The sequence below is a fragment of the Euphorbia lathyris genome, chromosome 10 (assembly GCF_963576675.1).
Source record: "Euphorbia lathyris chromosome 10, ddEupLath1.1, whole genome shotgun sequence".
NCBI classification, from domain to species: Eukaryota; Viridiplantae; Streptophyta; class Magnoliopsida; order Malpighiales; family Euphorbiaceae; genus Euphorbia; species Euphorbia lathyris.
In genome coordinates, this window is record NC_088919.1 from 19,369,638 (window position 1) to 19,381,753 (window position 12,116).

The 12,116-nt window shown below is 37.9% G+C and overlaps 1 pseudogene; it reads left to right on the plus strand.

Moving 5' to 3' along the window:
- Positions 1-2,114: 2,114 nt before the first annotated feature.
- LOC136208039 (uncharacterized) lies at positions 2,115-2,827 on the plus strand (annotated as a pseudogene).
- Positions 2,828-12,116: the final 9,289 nt, after the last annotated feature.

A 12,116-nucleotide genomic window follows, 5' to 3' on the forward strand; every position in this document is an offset into this window, starting at 1 on the left:
AATTTCTCACTGTAATCGACACCGTTACCTCCGAAGTCTTTTGACGAAACCTGAGAATGATAACTAATGAATATTAGAATTCATTACGATCAAATTCGACAATATTTCAATGCCAAAACCCCTAAATTCAATTTTCAGTCTACTGCGTGTGTGTATATCACGCCGTGTGATGTTCACACGCCCGACAGTCCCAATTTTTGCAAAAATTAATTCGAAAACAGATATGCTCAAACGAAAAAATACCCCGACTTCAGCGTCTTGGTCGTTCTCGTCTCTTTCCGGGGATAACGGATTGCTTGCCATTATACGTGTAATCTCTGATTTCGGAAAGAAATGGGTTTAGGAGAGTTTGAGAGAGTTTGGGGGAATCAAATTTTTGGTTAGGGGCAGTATTGTCTTTTTTCAGAATTGAGGGTGGGAAATTGGGACTGAATATAGTTGATAACAAGGGAGAAACTTCTGATCGGAGCTCGTCCCTGTGGGGGGCGTCGTTGGGTTCGACGGGGGAAACTCCGATGCTAAAGTCAGTATAGAATATGGAGAATAAAATGTATTGACAAAGCTTAGAGAATATAGGAATGTGTGAGTACCTCGATAGCCCAGGATAGTAGGCTATATATAGTTGAGAAGTTCGTAACCTCTAGATAACTAGAGAGTCTCCATTAATGCTCATTTAATGGCGGTTACAAGTTATTCTTAATCTGGCGGGTAAAACAATAAATGATTCATTTAATGATCCTTTATGGCTGAACCGGCGGCCAGCCGTTACCAAGGTGAATGGAGAGATTCGCCTTAGAGATCCGCCAGTGGATCTCCTAGAGCTAGTCCAGGGAGATTCGTCAGCTGACTTTGTTTACTACGTGGCATACTTAAAGGCGAATATATCTTTTGGTCCTCATGATAATATCTCGATGTTATCAATAGTAATCCACTAAAAAAGTTAAGTTTTTATTGCTTGTGCACTTAAAAATTCGCACCCCTTTCATTAAAAAGATAATTCCATCTATGAGTATAATGTAGTTTGTCGTAATGATTGTTTTCCAGAATGTATTAGTAACTTTCCATTTTCCAATATCTTCAGCATATAGAACACATGATTGGTGGTATAGAGCACATGATTGAATTGCTTAATCAATGAGTTATATAGTTTTTATAATAAACATTTGTTTGAGGTTGTAGATGGTGACACTATGTTTAAAAAATAACACTAAGTAGCATAAATACAAAAGAAGTGTATGGGTTCTGAATTAAGTTGCACTCTTATCAAGTCTCCAACTATTAAATATCAAACCAAAACAGATATATAGAATAGTGCATGTATCTGTTTGTTAGAAACATACACAACAACCTTTAAAGTAAACTAAATAACGATTACACTTATTTCCTTTTTAATAATTTATTGGTACGAGATCTATAATGTCAGAGATAATAAAATGTTACATGTTTTAGGGAGAAATATATATATTACTAAACTATCATTTAATTCATAATACAACCATATATATAGCATGTAGGTTGTTCTGATCCACTATAGAGGCTCTTGAATTAGATGGTGAACCAAGTAATAATATTACTATTTTGTTTGAGATAATAGGGCTTGTGATTTAAATTCAAAACTTAATTAATTACTACGTCTTAGAATTCTAGCTAGAAGAAGATAAGGGACTCAATTCAATGGGAATTCGTACAAATATTGCTTCCAACAGGTGTATCATACATTTATCTCTATCAAGATAATAGTTAACAGTAATTCAATTAGTTAATCTCATCATAGAGTGGGGCAGGGTTTCCATCCACATTTAGAAGCCCCAAAACTCTCTTTTCTCTCTTATCTTGGAAATGTATATTCTGTCTCTACTTTGAGAAGTTTCCAGACCTGGTCATTACCAAGGACACTCAACTCTACGTCCAAAACTTTCCATGACTGGTAATCATCCAAGGACAATCATCACTTCCTTTTCAGATATTTCCATCCTTGACTGAATTACTCATGTTATAATAAAATATCTTTGCTATCCAACCTTATCCAGCCGCTATTAATTTTTCTTTATATACATAATACATTCACTGCTTTCTTCCACAACAATCTTCACTGTAAGTGTTTTTGTAGAAAGATGGTTGGTGAGCCTTCTTATTACAATGTTCTTGGAGTAACTTCAGATTCTTCTATTCATGATATCAAACAAGCTTATCGTAGACTAGCTATGGTATGTCAACTCAACTCTTACTTTGTTGGATCATATTCACTCCATTATGGATTTGCATGATCTAATTGAATTTAATTGCAGAAATGACATCCTGATAGGTGGACTAGAAGTCCCTCTCATGTTTTGAGTGAAGCCAAAATAAAATTCCAACAAATTCAACGTGCTTATTCAGCACTATCAAATGAAAAGAAAAGAGCATTATATGATATGAAATTGTATGAAAAAGGAAAAGATGAGGTTAGTCACACAGATTTCATTTCATTCCTTCTTCTTTTTTAAGTGTTATTCTCTTATTCTTTTCCATAATTAACTTATCTTTTAATTTGATTGTTTTAGGGATATTCAGACTTTGTGCAGGACATGATGTCTCTTATAGCCCAGGAAAGGAGACAGGTAATAGTTTTCATCTATTTTATGTTTCTTCTAATAAATTTGTATACATTGGCAAACTCATTGAATTTCTTATACAGAAGAAGTGGTATAGCATGGAGGAGTTACAGATAATGTTGACAGAAATGGTACAAGGACTCCAACAATCTCCAACCTCTTGTTGTGGGTCTGATGATTACTCCAGAGACTCAAAAAGGGACGTTAGGAATACGATCCAAATGCAGGGATGAATTCTCATTTTAGGTGTGGAATTTTCTGAAGAAGTGAGTGAAGTGAGTTATGAAGGAGGAAGAACAAGAGTTCTTTCAACAACAATCTGTCCAATCCAATGGGTTCTTCTTCAGTGTTTGATGGATTGGACTGGATGGATGGAGAACCATTTTGTAAATTAATGGCTTGGGCTGATGTTTCTGTGCACAAGTGTGTTGTTCATATATGTCCAATGGAACTGCTTGGGTGGAGTCTATCTGTGGGCTAGTAGATGGGTTAATTAGGCCCATATGCAGATTTTGAATGACTTTTCTTATGAATATGCTCATTTCTGAGTTGTTGGTTTTTTGTTTGTTTTTTTACTTAATATATAATTACATAAATATGTAACCTATTAGTATTAAGTAAATGAGTTTGTCAATTTCAACTTATTTCCAAGAAATTATTAGTGGCACGGCAGTACAAAAATTAACATGTTTAATTAAAGGTTTAATAGGCACCCAGCCCCCTAAACTGTAACTTTTTTTCACCTGGCCCCCTCAACTTAGGGGACAACCTCTTAACTCCCTCAACTTTCCAAAAACATCACATATAGCCCCTTACACTCCTATGTTCGGTCAAAATATTGACCCGTGTAGAAAACGCGCTTGACTGTTGACCACACCAATATCACGTGTCATTTTTTTTATTAAAATTTTCCATTTTGGCATAAGAATTCTGATCGAAATCCATCTCTGGTAGTTGCTCGTCGAGCAGGGGTCTCAATGGAAAATCTTAATAAAAAATGACACGTTACATTAGTGTGGTCATCAGTCAAGCGCGTTTTCTATACGAGTCAATATTTTGACCGAACATATGGGTGTAAGGGGCTGTATGTGATGTTTTTGGAGAGTTGAGGGGGTTGAGAGGTTGTCCCCTAAGTTGAGGGGGCCAGATGAAAAAAAGTTACAAGTTTAGGGAGCTGGGTGTCTATTAAGCGTTAATTAAAATGAAGTTTTAATTGATGATATGTACAATATGATTCCTTTACTTATTGATATGTTAAAATTTAATCCAATCAAACACGAATGTAGCATGTTCAGGTTAAATTATCAAATAAGGATGTTAGAAGCTAAAATTGATAAGTTTATATGAAATCTGACTTAGGTTAGATGAAAGATAGATAATACTTTTTTGGGTTAAGATACAAAATTACCCTTAACATTTTGAATCAGGAGCAATTTTACCTATAATATTGGTGCAATTTTACCTCTAACGTTAGTAGTCAAGAGCAATTTTGCCCTAACGTTGATAATTTGAGTCAATTTCAGATACTATTATAAAACACAATATTTTTTTTCTTCTTATACTGCACGAATTGCATATCAGTTAGTTCTAAAAAAAATTCATGTTTTTTATAATTTAATAATAGAATTAGAGATAAATATTTATAAATTCGGTATATTTTTTGAATTTTTTTATCCAATTAGTGCAAAGATAGTATATTTTTTCATGCTTTTAATTTTTTTCATATCTCATCTCAATATATGTTTGTGATTTGTTACTGATAAAATGATGTACGTGTGAAGTGTAGATGACAAGATACAGGACCGAGAAGACATTTTGATGAATTATTTCTCAAATTGACCTAAATAATCAACGTAGGGGTAAAATTGTACCATTTTAGACGTTAGGGATAAAATTGCTCCTGACACAAAACGTTAGGGGTATTTTTACACTATAACCCTACTTTCTTTATAGACTTATAATCCAATTTTACATTAAACCATAAAATCGAAATGAGTGGTATACTAATTTCCCAATCTTGCTTATTATAAAATCTAAAATAATATTTAATAAAATTAAATTATGGGATGGAATAATTTAATTGATACAGATTGAAGACGTAACTGATGATTTTAATCGTAAATCAACAAAGAGTTTTTCTCTAGCTAAACTAGAAGGTGCTAATCCAAAGATTGAGGTATAAAACCTTACTCTCAAAGAGAAATATGTTTAATTGATAAAACTTACTCATCCTTACAAACATGGGGGCTTAAATACTTCTCCGAAAGAAAACTAATGGACATAATTGTCCTTACTAGGGTTACAATGAAAGAAGGAACAAAAGGGTAAGATAGTCATAGTATTTACGGACAATAGTACGGAGTGGCACATGCAAGGACTGTCAGGTTGTCGGCTGGTTTCCTTTGCAAGGAAGTAGAGCGTAATCTTGCTAAGGAAGTAAGCTCTAGGATCCGCGCATGTCCTTGTCTATGATACACTATTAGGGATTCGCTTTACCCATAGGAGAAGAGGATCCATGAAGGTCCAGAGTAGAAAGGGATCCGCCAGGTTGGATGTCTGCATCATTCCCTCTTTCTTCAAAAGAGCTGGACTCTAACTCGCCCTTCAAGGGAACATCTGGTTTCCATGGACTGGGGTCACGAGCGTTAAAGGCGGGTGACATCTTGCCAACCCAATTTGGCAGAGCCATATGATAGGCATAGGCATTGGCATTGACATTGACTTTCTTGGTTATCTTATAAGGGACATACTTTTGGGGCTGAAGTTTGCTACTTGGTGGATTAGCGAGCCTTGTTGGTCCCGTGTAACGTAGTAGGATTAGTTCCAATGGGGGGGGGGTTAGGAACTAATGTAACTTTTTCGCTTTATAATGCTGACTTAATTAAATGTTTGACGATTTAACTCAGCTTTAGGTCAGCAATGCTGAGTGAGCCGTGAGACGGCTTTAATCAGATACTGACTAGAGCTGTTTCAATTGTGAGTTGGGAAGTAACACTTTAGGTCAGCTTCCAACTCAGCACTCTGATTACTCAGCGTCGGCTTGTACAAATTATTTACTGAGCAATTTAAGCAAGTAACACATACATATACATATATATCAAGAAAAAGGGTTAGAGATTACTCAGCAGACTTATCCTGGTTCGACCTCACCGCCTACGTCCAGTCCCTAGAATCCCTCTGGGCTTTTTAAATCCACTACTGAGCTCTTTAAAGGTAGAGCACAAACCTTTTACAATAGCAACTGAGTATGCAAGAGTACCATCCTCTATTCGTCTACTCAATCCTATCAACCACTGACCACTATAACCGAGTATTCAGATTTTCTCTACCACTGAGTACTATAACCGAGTACTCAGCTTCACTCTTCTAACCTTTACAATTGATACAAGATTGTTCTCACAAAACGGAGAACACTTTAGATGAATAAAATTCACGCTAGGCTTTTACACAATGATTGGAATTTGGTGTAAGAACTTGCTTTTTCTATTCAGACAGCTTCTCTTTTGGATTTTTGACTTAGTGAAGATTTTGCTTGTCTGTATCTTTCTTGTATATTTTCGGCAATGATCCAAGTGATGAACTTGTCCATTTATAGTGAATTCTGAAGCTTCAATGATTTGAATTCCGACTTATCCGTTGAGACTAAATGGTCTTCTTTCGTCATTGATTGGTCAGCTTCCAGAATTGCAGGCCAATCCTGTCGTCTGTTTTTAGCAGGAGCCAGGTTTGCCAGTTTCATCTTCTTGCGCCAGGTTCGTCTTTTAGCGCCAGGTTTGTCTTCTTGCCAAAAGTCAGATGGTCCATGCGTCTCGAAAAGGTCTTTGAAACGGATTTCCGAGGCTTCTGAAATGTGTCAGACTTTGTCTCACAAGTTGACGGATAATTGGACACTGACTTGATTATCACTCAACTTGACTTGGCGGCGACTTGAGTATTGCTCAGCTTGACTCCGCAGCTTCGCCTTCAAGCTTTTCTGAAGAAGACGTTTCTTTAGTAAAGCTGAGTTGCATTCTAATCAGCTTCTGATGTGTGTCTTGCTCATTATGACTTTGTTCTGTCTTTCTTTTATAGACTTTCAGTTCATGTTCTCGTTAGTTAACTTACTCAACATTGAACAAACACATTAGTACAATTAAATCAAAGCACTTAAATTTAATTGTTTTAATCATGGGAATAATTTAAATAATTTTGTTAAATCAAAATCATGTGGAAATGTGTTTCAATAAACTCGCCCATTTTGATGTTGGCAAAAGTAGTTAATCAAGAAACTCAGTGTTGAGGATCCCTCATGATATTTGACCTTTTTATTCTTCTGAAGTTACTCCCCCGTAAGGGTTGCATCTGTTAACTTAGTTCAACTCTAAACCTTCTAAGATCTAATTGAGTGAATCTAAGACTTGAGTCTACTGACTTAGTTCAATTCTAAACCTTCTAAGATTTAATCGAAAAGAGCCTAAGGTCAGCTTCCGAAGAAGGTCAATACTTGGAACATTTAGTCATTTACTCAGTTGTGATACCCAGTTAAGTTCAGGTATCAAAGTTGGGTTTATCGGAGTTGAGGTATACTGAGTATATTTTGCTTGTTTAATTTTTATGTTCACAAGTTTTAAGTTGTTGTTCAATGAGTAGTTTCATGAGACAGATTAGCATATAAAACAGATCAGCATATAAACACAGTAAGTAAGCATCGCATATATAAAAACAGTTTGTAGAATAGATGCTTTCATATAGAGATAGTCAGCTTAATAAAAATAAAACAGCCAGATATAAATTTACAAGTCTCAAGCTAAGTCTAGTTCTATTTCTACTTCTTGATATTGGCTTAAACTTGGTTAGATCTGGATTTGGGCTTGGCTGTTCTTTGTTGCTGACTTTGGTTGCCTAGGTCAGCAGAAGTTGAGCCAGGAGGCTTCTGCTGAGTTCCGACAGCTGGCTGCTTATCTTTCTCTTTCTCCCTCGTTTTCTGCTGAGTTCCGGCAGCTTGCTTAGCTTGATCTTTCTCCCCCGTTTTGCCAGCATCATTAGATGGAAGGGGAGGAGCATAGAATTGCCCTTGTCGAACAGCACGAGTCAGTATGGATGAATAGTGTTGCATGTGACCCGTACTTTCATCTATAATTACATCAATATTGCTACGAATTTATGCTATTTATAACTGTTTAGAAAGCTTTTACTCTCGAATATGTTTCTTTCTTGTAAGGTACATAAATATTTGGTAAAATCCAAATAGGAACAAAAAGAGCTCAAAAACAAAAGAAAAACCCTACAAAAGGAGTCGAAGACGACAAAAATTAATAACGCCAAATCGAGGACGCGAACGAAAGCCAAAGAAGTGAAAAACGTTCCGTGCCGCGACCGCGGCCCCCACATTCTCGGTCGCAACACACGTTCCTCAGCTTCTCCTTCCCTTCGTTTGAAGACCAATTGATGCTCCCCCATTCTCGGTAGAGAATTTAATATTCTCGGTACGAGCAGGAGTCTGTAGAAGCCTAGTTACACACTTTCGTTTTCGACGAAACACGATCGTTCTGGTGGATAAAGACGTCCTTTCGCAACGGATACGATCCTTCACAATGGACACGACACTTCAATCAAGGCTCTTCAACATCTATAAATAAAGAGTTGATGGAGAGTTAAAGATATGTAGAAGAAAGAGATTAGTATAGAATTTATGCAGAAATTCCGAGTCAAGTGATTCAGAAGTTAGATTTCGATTCTGTAAAAAGCAATATGATGTACACACATTGTTTATTCAATAATAACAAGTTTAGTAGCGTTTAGACATTGTTCCAGTTTAGTTTTCATTTTGGTAGTAGACCGACCCAGTCTCTATTACGAAGATTCAACGAGAAGATTGAGTAGAGGATCCGCCCCGGAGCCTGACAAACTCTAACGAAACCCAAGGAAAGGATTGAAAACCCGTTCACTTGCAAGCCGTCGAATGTTTCCATGCTCCATGTTCTCTGTAAACTTGTATCAATTTATATTTCATCTAATAAAGTCCGTTCTATTCGATAGATTTTTATGCAGCACTTTGGTAAAGGATCCGAAGTGGATGCTGGTGTTTTCATTAAAACGTATTTAATTCAAAATCTTTACAAGGAAACTTTGTTGAACACTTAGGCAAATTATTATCTCGAAAGAGTTTTAATTTGATTAAGGGAAATTATCCCGGATAGGGTTTTGTCATGTTCAAAGCCAAATAATTAGAGGTTTCGTCATTTATTTCATCTTTATAATTCGTACAAAGTTTAAAGTTGTTTTCTTTGCTTAATGCAAACAAATACATCTGTTTACTTTTCTAAAAAGTACTAAACGTTCCTATCTTGCAAATTCATTCTTAAATCAGAGTATTTTCTAACGTCTTCATACTCTAATCTAATTCTCATTCTAGCAAATTCAAAACCAAAACCGATTAAATGATTTTCCATATTATAAACCTTAAAAGTAAATTTAACCGATTATAAATAAGTTTTGTTCGAAAAACGTTCCCTGTGGGATCGATATCTTTTATTACTACAAGCGTATACCGTGCACTTGCGGAAATCGCTCAACAATGAGTTTGCAGCAGTTAGGGCATTGATTTTCCCTTCGATTGAGTTCATATGATTAACCATCATCAGCTGAAGTTCGGCCAGCTTGACCATGAATTCTTGCTTGGGCTGCTGAGAGACTAGAGAAGTCATAACACTCATAAGCTCCTTGAGACCTTTGAGTTCGGTCAAAAGTTGTGTGACGGAGGAAAAGTGAGTTGACTCAGCAGGAATGGACCCAACAACATTGGCTTGAGACTGATGAATCTTTTGAAGTAGAGTTTGAGCAGAGTGGATGATTCTTCCTCTTGACTCAGAAGCATCCAAATAAGTATAAGGATCATCAGTATTGTGCTCAGATGCCGTTTTCTGGTTAGCGGCAGCAGATGGTGGAGGACTTTGGTGCTGCCCAGAAGTAGAAGTGCCAGCTTGGTTAGCAGCTGCACTTTTATTGAGGCCAGCAGCAGGAGCTGACTAGTTTTCCAACTGCTCAGTAGAAGATGGAAGTGGTTGCTCAGCAGTGTTAATTACCTGCTCAGGGTCAGTCTGAAGTTGAGTTGGAATTTGAGGTTGAGGCAATTCAGAGCTGTCTTGAGCAGGAGGAGTTTCCTTTGCTAACTCATTGGATTAAGCAGCAGGAACATCGAGCACTTGCTTAGTGGAAGGATGAGTAGAGGTGTCGGCAGAAATTTGACCCTTAGTGGCTTGTTCCTCCTCTTGAGAAACAGAGGCTTGTTTTTCCTTTACTTGGTCCGGAGTGGGCTCAGTGATGTCGGTGAAGAATTGGAACTGAAGCCCAGTTAAGTCTGTGATTGGGTCCCTCAGTGGTGATTCATCCAGCTGATCTATAACGCTGGGCTTTTGAGCTTTGCGTTTGAAACGCTTGTCCGCACTGCCCTTTTGAGTTTTGGTTGGAGGAGAAGGGTCAGCAGCAAGAGAGTCTGGTGACTCAGAAGAGAAGTTGAGTCCTAAGTCAGCGTAAAGTTTCTCTTCAACCTTGTCCTTCACTGGTGACTCAGCTCCTTGCTCATCAGTCTGCTCAGCAGCAGCTGTTTTACTTGGCTCAGCAGAATGTACCTTATCAGCTCAAGCCAGTTCTTCAGTACAACCATGATCTTCCTCTTGATCACAAGGTGTCTTTTCCAGGTCAATCTCTTGAGCTCGCAGGAAGTGAGACTCCTTGGTGACGACGAAGTCAATGGGGGTAGCTTCTAAAGGTGTCATTGCAGAGGTCTTTTTCCTCTTTAGGGGTTGCTCAAGAGTCTCCTCACTCTCTTCTTCAAGGTCAGCTCTTTCTTTCCTTTTCTCAGCTGACTCTGCCTTCTTTTGCACTTACTCAGCATGTGCATTTTTCTTTCCACCAACCACCACCCAGATTTTCTTGGCAGTCTTGTTAATATCTTTGGCTAGTTGGGTTGAGGATTGGTCAGCTTTCCTTTTTCTTTCCTTCCTAGTTCGCTCACCAGGTGTTGTGTCAACCACAACTCTCTTTCCTTTCCGAGATAACTCAGCATGTCCTTCTTCATCCACATCATCCTCAGCAGGTACTTCTTTAACTACAGTCCATTTTCCTTTCTTAGGTTTGATAGGCTGACTGTGAGCCAAGCCGAGTAGGATTCCCGTAGTGATTTCAGTACCTATCACATTGATTTCCCCCTTTAAGCTGATTTCGTGATCCTGTAGAATTTTGGTGATCAGAGAACCCATCCTAAGGATCCCGGTGCTGCGTTGGAAGGCCCCAATGAGAAATATAGGCATGTTGAGCGGTTTGTAGTTCAACATGTGCCAATGAAGCACTGTTCGAAGTTTGAGGCTGAGGAGGAGGCGTTGACCTTAGGAAATAGATAGTTGGTTAGGATGTAGTGTGCTTGTCTCTGAGGCTGACCCATGTTGGTACTGTAGATTTCACCACTGTGGTTTTTAGGTTTACAAAACTTAGCTACATACTTAACCCGCTTATAGTCGTTTGTGCACCGGAGTTCTGCTCCTTCTTCCTTTAGATCAAGTAGTATGGCGAGATAGGAAAGGGTGATGGTAATTTCCTTGTTCTTGACCTTAGTAACCATATGGCCGTCATTATCGTCGGCTACTCTCAGATTCGCGTAGAATTCCTTTACCAGTTGTGGGTAGGTAGTTCCAGGAAGAGAGAAAAGTGTAGTCTAACCATTCTTTGAGATCCAGTCGCAGAACGGTTTCTCAGCTTCGACGAAACTCTTAGAGAACCATCAGGAGTGGTAGACTTTTAGGTTTTTAACGCTGGTGAAAACTGGGAAGAATTGTCTTTCCTTCGGTTTCTTGTTCTTTTTCTCTTTCTTTTTCTTTGAAGGAGTTGATTGGTCAGTTTGAGGGTTTTCGCGAGGGATGCTGACCTTAGGAATATATTGGTCAAGTTGATCATGAGTTTGTCCCTGAGACTCTAAGGAAGTCTCCTGATATTCCTGCTCAGCAGGAGAGGCAGGATTAATGTCTGAGAATCGCTCGACATGATGTTCTTGAGGATTTGAGAAATGCAGAAGCTTTTACGATTTAAGAGAAAGAGAGATCAAGTGCGAAATGTCTCAAGCGTAAAGAGGAGTTAGTGGGAAATCATCCGCTATTTATAGTCGGTGCGTGTCGATCCGATAGGTCGGAATGGCGGTTCGTTCTCGAATAGATCAACGACAGTTATCTCTGGCATTAATGGCGCATGGTTTTCTAATCATTACGCTTACGTCATCCTAGGTGGCTACTTAAATACGCATGCAAGCATTAATTACGCAAGTTGTTCTACTCAGCATATAAGATACCAAACGTTTAGAGTTCTAAGTGCGTAGGTTATTGTAGAAGGGATTCATATCATGTGAAGTAACTCAGCATTTAGTAATCACTCAATGTATATAGCAACTCAGCATATAGTGATTTCATAGCATTCAGTTTTACTCAGCATATGATAGTTACTCAACATGTAATAATCACTCGGCATGGTATAATCACTCAACATTCAATTTAC